General features: G+C 45.9%; 1 protein-coding gene across 7 annotated transcripts in view; it reads left to right on the top strand.

Moving 5' to 3' along the window:
- The first annotated feature begins 200 nt into the window (after positions 1-200).
- The window catches only part of GULP1 (GULP PTB domain containing engulfment adaptor 1), a 246,125-nt gene continuing 236,815 nt past the window's right edge, over positions 201-9,510 (top strand). For 5 of the 7 annotated variants that reach the window (XM_060177599.1, XM_060177600.1, XM_060177595.1 and 2 more), the window contains exon 1: positions 364-787. The gene's annotated coding sequence lies outside the window, so the exon portion shown is untranslated. Of the gene's footprint in view, positions 264-361; positions 788-9,510 lie in introns of those variants that run through there. The other 2 variants (XM_060177596.1, XM_060177601.1) reach the window with 2 other exon arrangements.

The following is a 9,510-nucleotide window of genomic DNA, read 5'->3' as shown; positions in this document are numbered from 1 at the left end:
CTATCCAATAAAAAAATAAATACAATTAAAAAATTAAAAAAGAACACACACCGAGAATATTCTCGACCCAGGGCTTCTGAGGAGAGTTTGAAAAGGAAACACAGCAAGGAGGGGGGAGGGAGGGGTCAGTGCGCCTGGGGTGGGGCCTGTGTCTTCGCCTCCGTCCCGGCTAAAGGGTAGGTCAGGTCCCTCTTTCCACTGTGGGGATTCTCTGTGGTTCCACTGTCCCGTTTCTGCCCTGGGTTCCAGTGTCAACTAAGCCAGTAGGCCCGTAGGGAGCAGCCAGTGGAGAGGGAGAGGGAGAGGGAGAGGGAGAGGGAGAGGGAGAGGGAGAGGGAGAGGGAGAGGGAGGAGGAGAAAGAGAGAGAGAGAGAGAGAGAGAGAGAGAGAGAGAGAGAGAGAGAGAGAGAGAGTCTGCGAGCTGGAGAGCAGGAGTCGGGTCTGGAAGCGCAGGATAGCGCCCGCCGGGAGAGCAGCTTCCTCGCCGGGAGGGGAGCCCCGCGCCCCCGCGCCCCCGCAGCCCCGAGCCCCGCGCCGCCGGAGCCCCCGCGCCCAGCCCCGCGCCGCCGCCAGTTCCAGTTGGGCTGCAGCCGCCCGGGAAGCGCAGGGCGCAGGAGCGCGCGGGGAGGCGGCCGGGTCCCGCTCGGCGGCGACGTGGAGAAACTTCCCGGGGGCTGCGGCGGCGAGGCGGCTTCGGGGCTGGTCCGAGCGGCCCTGCGGCCCCGGGGAAGCCCGGGCTCCACGCCCCCGCAGCCCCGCAGCCCCGCAGCCCCGCGTCCGGACAGAGGTACCGACACGCCGTGCGGACGGGAGCCGGGATGGGGGAGTCCCGGGAGCCGCCACTCGGGGCTCAGCCCGCCTGGGGGGAGCGGGGGGCACCCGGGGGCCGGGCGCGGTGGGTGCCGCCTTGCAGGTTGTTGCAAAAAAAAAAAAAAAAAAAAAAAGAAAAAAAGAAAGAAAAAGACAATCAGGACCGCGAGAGGCGCCCGAAGGTGGCCGGGACCTGTTGAGGGCTGTGGGGCAGCGCCTGAGCCGGTCGGGAGCCCCGGGGGTCGGGCACGCGGCGGCCCCCCGACTTTTGGAAGCAGCCCCCTCCCCCTTTTAGCCCTTTGTGGCAATCGGGGCGGCCGGGCGGGCTGGCGGGGCTCCCCGGGTGCGTGAGGCACAAGGCGGAGCCGTCGAGTCACCGCGGGGTCCCCGAGAGGCGCCCGAGCACCCAAACTTCTTCCAGCGCCGCCTCCCTTTTGTTGAGTCCGCCTGCGTGCGGGCCGGGCCGGGCCGGGGGGCGGGGGTCCGGGCCGGGGGCTGCTTCTGGCTGGAACCTGGCGGGAGGGGCCCCTGCGCGGCCGCGCGGTGAGACCCCGGGCTGGGGGGTCGGGGGATCGGGGGGTCGGGGGGCCGGGGGGTCGGGGGATCGGGGGTGGGAGCGGGCGGCTGCAGCTCCGGCCGGGTCCCCGCGCGCATCCCGGGGCGCGCTGACTCCCCTCTGCGAACTCGAACCCGCAGCGCTCGGCCCTGGGGGTCGGGTTCCTATGCGGCGGGCCCCGACTGCCCGGGTGCGGGAGGGATTCGCGGGCAGGCTGCTTTCCTCGGAATGTGTTTACGATGCCGAGCCGGGCTGCAGCAGGAAGCCGAGCGCCCGCCGCGGTTGCTGATGGTGAGCTGGGGCTGGCGGGAGGAACAGCGGGTGCGCTGCGGGGCTCGGGGGCTCGGGGGGCGGCCCCCGGCCCAGGAATGGCCCAGGAATGCAGGCTGGCAAGGCGGGTGCCCCCTCGTTCCCCGCACCGGGCAGGCCTTCCCCTACCACCACCGCCACCACCTTCTTCCTGACCCAGCACGCCTGCTGGCTCTCAAGACATTTACATTGCCTCCAAGTTCCACTAAGTGGACACCGCAGTCACTCAGGCCAGATGAAACACTTCTTTTACCACTTTTTAAAAAATTAAAATGATAATAATAAAAGAATTGTTGCGGGGAGATAGCCTAGTGACTATGCAGAGAGACCCTCTTGTCTGACGCTGCAGAGTGCCCAGCTTCAATCCCCAGCACCACCTTAAGCCTGAACTGAGCTCTGGTTAAAAAAAAAACAAAAAATTGTTGTACAGGGACTTGAGAAGAAAAGTTTTGCAGAATATTCTAATCAGGACGGGGAAGATAGCCTAATGGTTATGCAAACACTCTCATATCTGAGGTTCCTAAGTTCCAGGTTCAACCCCCCCCCCCCCAATAAGCCAGGGTCTAGATTGCTCCGGTTAAAATAAAGAGAGAACGTTCTCATCTTTTTACTTTCCAGGATTCACAGTAGATCCTGATACTGGTGATTTTGTGTCTCTAATACCAGATCGGTGACTAGGTTTTTAAGGGGCCAGTCATAAAGTTGAGTGAATGTTAGGAGGTAGGAAACTCTTGAGTTGGCAATTTTTCAGACTTGCAAATCGCCCCCATTCTTTCTTTGCCAGTCTCTGCATCCTTCTCTCACTCTCATAAGCAAGCAGTCTTTCTAGAGAACCCACCGATTGAGAGAGTGCAGGCCTTGGCGACAATAAGCCTTGCTGGAACCTGCAGATGGGCTAAGGTACTGCTCCATTGCATAATTTAAAGGTCTCCTTGAGCTGTCCAGGAGTGCTTTCCAAGTTTTTAGGACTGACAAGGAAAAGAAGAGAGAAGCCTGGCAGGCGGCCAAAGGACCCTGAGCTCAGTAGGCAGACATGAAAGAGACTGGGGAAGTTGCAGAGGAAGGTTGGAAACGGAGCTGTTGGTTGAACTGGGGTTTAAACAAGGGGTTTCCTTTGCAAATGAGAATTTTTAGGTGACTAAGACCAGTCTCTTGGTTAAAATATAAAGTGAGCACAGAGAGCAATGGGGTAAGAGGACAGTTGAAAGAGTTGGTCAGGGAGGGAAGCCCGAGCCAATGTTGCAGTGGATTAGCTAGAAGCCAGATGCTGCTTTTGCTGGTCTTACTTCACAAAGGTCCATACTTTGTTGCTGTTGATCTTCTCATTTTGAACTAGGTTTCGCTTCCACTTCAGTCCCTTGACTTTGACCGTCTTTATTTTCATAGTCAGTTATTATAGAATGGAAAACTTGGGCTTTGAGCAGGTGGGTTTTCACCTAAATTGAGTAATTCAATTAGGCATTCTCAACTGGCACTGATTTGGGTCATGGAATTAGAGTGGAAAACGTGTCCGGCATGTCTTCCTTGCATTTCTTAAAAAGGATTCTGAAAAATCTTGCCCTTTCGACTGATGGTATAGAAGTTGAGGGTCATCTCTGCATTTCACATGTTTTCTTTTTTCTTTCTTCTTCCAATGATTAAAGCTCTAATTCTGAAGAGTTCTAGACCAGCTAGAAATTCAGAGCTTTGTCCAAAATTAAGACTTTTTTTTTTACATGTTTTTACTTACTTATTTCCTTTTGTTACCATTGTTGTTCTGTTGTTATAATTATTATTGTTGTCATCATTGTTGACATATATAGAGAGAATGATATAGAGAGAAATGGAGAGAGGAGGTGAAGACAGAGAGGTGGAGAGAAAGATAGACACCTGCAGACCTGCTTCACCTCTTGTGAAGCGACTCTCCTGAAGGTGGGGAGCCGGGGCGCAAACCCAGATCCTTAACGCTGGTCCTTGCGCTTTGTGCCATGTGTTCTTAACCCACTGCGCTACCACCCGACTTCCTACATAGTGAAATGATTTGTTTTACCTGTATATGTATTTATTTGTAAATATTTTATTTGTTATGGATAGAGACCCAGACACTGAGAAGAAGTGGAGGAGGATAGAGGGGGAGAAAGAAACCTGCGGCACTATTTCACTACTGGTGAAGCTTCTCCACTGCAAGTGGTGACCAGGGACTTGAACCTGGGTCCTTGGGCATGGTAGTGTGTGCTCTCTGCTAGGCACACCACTACTTGGCCTCTACTTTTTAAAATTTTATGGGCAATAGGGCAACTATTTTGGGTTTGAGGATTGAATTATAAACGAACAAAAAACCCAAGCAGAACAAAATAGAACACTTTGTTTCTTCTGAATTGGTGAGTTTAAGATTATGAATATAATCTGCTGAGATGGACTTTATGAACCACCCTTTCCAGAGTGTGAATTCAGTGACTGCACTTGTGAAGAAACTTTTCTTACATTATTATAAGCTTCCTGTGAGCATTAAATATATGAAATTATGTTAATAGGCTTTTAGACATAAAGGTCATAGGATTTCTGATTTAGTTGACTCAACTGAAATCATAGGGGTAAAGCGGTAATATTTATCATTAGAGTACAAATACAATAGCGGCATATGTATATAATTTATGAAGATTGCTACTCTTGCACTTAATAATAGCTTTCATTTAATCACAAATTTTAATTTTTGAGGACATTGGGTGCAATTTTGTGATGGTGAAAAGTGAGTCATTCTTTCAAATAGAAAAGAACAGGGAGCCAATTCATGGATTTTTATTTCTGTTCCTATTTATACTCAGGATTGGTTATTTGTTAAGCTCCACTCAATTTTGCCTTTATGAGAAGTTACCAAATATATTTCCAATATTTGGCTCTCTTCTTGGAAATAACACTTGAGGGACTAAAATACGTTTATGATGTACAAACTTTCTGTTTCCAGTGACCTCAACAGTTTTCTTCAGAGTTTAGATTAAGTGTAGCCAGGGAGGAGGTACGGAAGGTTGAGTGTGGGACCTTGGCACCACAGACTGAAGCAGTACTCTGGCCTGTTTCTCTAATGAAGTAAGTCTTTTCAGAAAAGAGTTTAGTAACTGGGGAAATAGTTCAGCTCATAGGACACTGGACTTGTATGTCTGAGGCCGCTGGTTCTGTGGTCTTCCATCATGGAGTTCATGCATTACAGTGATGCTTGACTTTATCTCATATGACATTAGAAAGTAGGTACATCATTGAACAATGTTTAGAAAGTAGATACATCGTTGAACAGTGTTTAGAGGTAGATTTAGAAGTCATTTGTCAGTCCAACCAATATTTCTGGCATCCTCTCTAGGGAATATTAGGCCTGTATTCTAATCTCAGCAAACATTACCAACATGTGATTCATTGTCTGCGTTGCTCTCTGTAATGTATGCACTTGCTAGTTGTTGATCTTTGCTTGATAATTGTCAAATATTTAGCTTGGCGTGTCAGTTAGTGAAACAAAGTGTCTGCCTTTGTATGACACCGGTCCTTGCGCTTTGTGCCACATGTGCTTCACCCGCTGCGCTACCGTCTGACTCCCTTAGAAGTTCTTTTATATGTGAGTATAGTAATGAATTTAAAGTGGCGCCGACTACATGACTTCCCTGAGTCCTGGTCCCTAAACATATTAGAGACTGGTAGATCTAATAGTGTTTGTCTTAACACAGTTATAGATCAGGAAACTTCAGCTCTTCCTATGAGAGTTTAAATAAATTTAAATTGAAAGAGGAAAAGTTGCTGGAAGTTTTCAACAGAAAAATGACTTTGTTTTCAGACAGTGGAGAAATTGAAATCAGGCCTTTATTTGCAAAACTAGTAGCTAAAAATCATTATTCTAGAGTTAGACTTAGAAAACAATGCTTGTAGTGTTTTTGTAGTTTTGTTTTTACTGTGTTATGTGATAATTTGTTTATTTTATGGTAGAAATGTTTATAGTCACTAGTGATGCTTGCAGTGCATGAGTATTTTTTCATTTAGGAGATAGTTGATAGAAAATTATATAGGAGAAAAAATAGTTAATGTTCTGTCTGCATTGAAATAGTATGTATATATATATTTAAATATTCATTTATTTATTCTCTTTTGTTGCCATTCTTGTTTTATTGTTGTAGTCATTGTTGGATAGGACAGAGAGGAATGGAGAGAAGAGGGAAAGACAGAGAGGGGGAGAGAAAGATAGACACCTGCAGACCTGGTTCACCACCTTTGAAGTGACTCCCCTGCAGGTGGGGAGCTGAGGGCTCAAACTTAATGCTGGTCCTTGCCGGGCTAGCGTTGTGGGTGTTTCTTCCCGGGCTCGTGCTCTCTGGGTTGGAGAGAACTCCGACTGGAGCCAACCTGGGCTGCTGCTTACTCAGCAATTCGGGAGAGAGACCAGGAACTCTTGGCTGAGGGGGAACGCAATTCAATGCCTTTATTGATCAGAGACTGCCTTTATATATCTCTTTAACTGGAAGTGGAAAAGTGGGAAAAGGAAATGGCTAGGAGAGGGGGTGGAGAAAAGAGCAGGAAGGTGGAAAGCTTCCATAGCAGCTGTTGGGAAGGTTCTAACCAGTGGGATTAACCAATACCCTGCAGGCAGGGCGGGTCTCAGGCAAAACAATGATTATGTAAATAGTCCACAGCATCAGAGCAGGGGGGGTGCCGGACAGGTCCTTGTGCTTAACCCGCTGCACTACCGCCTGGCTCCCAAAATAGTATGTGTATTATGACATTTTCCAACAGTCACTGAGCTTCTTGTGCATTTCGATTGTTTTTTTATTTTTTTAATTTCAGTGTAGCATTACTCTCATTTTTCAAAATCACGTACTTAAGGATGGTTTTGGAAAGGCAGTTGTAATTATCTTCCAATGTAGGGATAAGTAGTAACATTTGTGATTGTCACTGTTTTTTGTACCACATTGCAAAGACTCAATGAACTTTTCTAAAACAGTTATGAATAACAGTGTATATAGTTTCAAGGGTAGATGTAAGAGGGCATAGCTACATGGCACTAGCTGCTGTTTGTGTGTGTGTGTGTGTGTGTATCACATATTGTCTCTATCAGCTATTCTGAGAAGGAGGTGGAAAATTCATTTCAGAAACATCTGGGCAGGGTGGTGGTGCACCTGGGTGAGTGCACACATGGACCTGGGTTTAAAACCCCGGACCCCACATAGTGAATCAGTGACAATCAGTGACGCAAGTGTCTTGCTCTCCTTCCCTTCTCAATTTCTCTCTATCCTATGAACATTTTTAAAAAAGAAGGAAAAAAAAAAAAAAAGGAAAGGAATTTCTGTTCCTTAGGTGACCCATATGGAGAAATAATATCTACTCAGTGATATTCCTAAGCCAATTTTAACCATTAATATAAAAACTTTTCCTGGTCATTGTTAGACATATTTGGATTTTTTTTTTAAAATTTAAAGTAATTTATAACTGATTTATCACTGTGAAGGAAAAAGAAACTAGAAGAGATCATGTAGTCACATTCTTGGTTAGTTAAGTCTGATGATAATAGTCATGTAGATCTTTTCTACTACAGTGGAATAGACAAAAGTGCAGTTGACTATTGTAAGAAGGTGAACCACTGCTTGAGGGGTCGACACTAACGGTATGTTTATGAAGTATTACGAACTAGAAATGGTGTGAATATGTAGTGCTCTGGGTATTGTACAGACCTTTATTGTGAGACAGAGAATGAGAGGAGGAAGAAGAAGAGGAGGAGGAGGGGGAGGGGGGAGGGGGAGGGGGAGGAGGAGGAGGAGGAGGAGGCTGCAGCTTGAGTATCATTTTAAGTTGGTGCCGAGATTGTACCTAAGCCTTTGGGGCCTTAGTTACGCAAAGTGGTGCTCTAGCAGGCCGGTCTATTTCCTTGACCTTGACAGCCCCCTCCCCTTTTGAAACATTCTCCAAGAATCTCAGAGAATATCAACAAAGATATCAACAAAGAACGTATTAAATAAGTCGGACTCTGATTCCTCTGTTGTAGAAACAATGAGAGTCCTCTAAGTCATCGGGACAGAGCTAGTTGAGAAATTCGGTAGAAGAAAACATAGGATATAAATAACCGACCGATGGAATCACTGAAGATTTGGCTGTATAACATTTTAAAATGAATCGTTATATAACATCAAGTGATAAATAAACTTAATTTGTATTTAAATGAGGTATTATTGATTTTTAGATAGCATTTTAGCTAAGAAAGCATATAGGACCATCTGTGCTGTTGGAGCATACCCCCAACTTTAGGGTAATTAAAAGTTAATATAGTAAACAGAAATTTAGCCTCTCAATTTCCTCTGTAGTTCTTTTAACCATCAAGAGAGTCATATATTAAAAAAGTAAACTTACAACAGCAAATAGGTTCTTTATCCCAGAATTCCAAGTGGGTGAGGTAAAGCAAGCTCTGTAAGTACTGGTCAGAGTTTCACTTTAAGAAGATAAAGTGCAATGGGGACCTGTTGGTAGCACAGCAGGTTAAAGCAGACATGGCACAAAGCACAAGGACCAGCATGACAATCCCAGTTTGAGCCCCTACCTCCCCATCTGCGGGGTGGGGGTGTCGCTTCACAAGCAGTGAAGCAGGTCTGCATGTGTCTGTCCCCCTCTCTGTCTTCCCTTCTCTCTCGATTTCTCTCTTTCCTATGCAATAACAACAATAACAATATCAACAAGGGCAACAAAATAGGACAAATGGCTTCCAAGAGCAGTGAATTCATAGTGCAGGCACCAAGCCCCAGCGATAACACTGGAGGCAAAAACAAACAAACAAAAAAAATTAGACTCCAAAGTTTCACCTAAGTTTGAGGTAGTTGCAGATTTTGTCTGATGGTGTTTTCCAACTACCTACTTGAATATGTACAGGACTGCAGTCATAAAAAAATGCCCTGCAACATAAATGCTGATCATTACTGGAAGATTAAAAAGAACAAGTGTATACCTGAATTAATTTTCTCTGAGTCTGAGAGAGAGATCACCAAAAGGGTGCCTGTGTTGCATTCTGGAGACCCATGTGGTATCACTTCCCCTCATGGGACGTGTTCTGGCCATGGAGGAGGCTTTGTTAACTGCTGTGTGAGCCACCCCTTCCCAGTCTGGATGAAGAGAATGGTTCAGAGTAGTCCAAACCTCACATGCAGGAAGTCTGGTTCCTGTCTCAAACCTGCAGGGGAAAGAAAAGTGCTTTTTTTTCTCTACCAGAATACCATCTAACTCTGGCTACTGAGATGTTTCCGATGATGTCAGTCCTATGCACTGCTGCTGTGTTATATCTTCCTGGCCTAACCTGAATTAATTCTTACTACGTTTTCTTGGTCACATTCATAAATTGAGTATCATTAATAGAGGCTACTGTTTTTACAGTGTAATCTAGTAAAATACAGTTTGAGAGCATGTTCAGCATTTGAGAGACATTTTTATGGGCTCCTTCAAATACAGACAAGTGATTTGTATTTTAAATAATCTAAACGCTGTGATATTTCACATCTATGAAGAAGCATTGCTTGAGATTCGGTTAGGTCTTGCTTTGAAATTTTGAACCCTTATTTGTATATCAGTGTGGCTGGGTATAGAAGAGAAAGCCTTCAAACTTGTTAAATGGCAAACTGGTAAAAACTAGCTTGTTGCTAGTATTGTCTTTCATCATAATTGAAGAAAGACCTACTGTCAAACTTTGAACCTTTGAATTAGCATGGGCTTACTTGCTTACATGAAGTAGACTAGGGAATTTATTATTAATTTGGAAGAAATGAAATTCCGTAGAACCATGCAGACGAGGTTTTTGAGAATTTATGAATTGATATAATCAGTCTTTCTTTGGGAAGTCCTTT

The sequence above is a fragment of the Erinaceus europaeus genome, chromosome 18 (assembly GCF_950295315.1).
Source record: "Erinaceus europaeus chromosome 18, mEriEur2.1, whole genome shotgun sequence".
Classification (NCBI taxonomy): domain Eukaryota; kingdom Metazoa; phylum Chordata; class Mammalia; order Eulipotyphla; family Erinaceidae; genus Erinaceus; species Erinaceus europaeus.
This window is presented reverse-complemented; position numbering and strand designations above follow the sequence as displayed.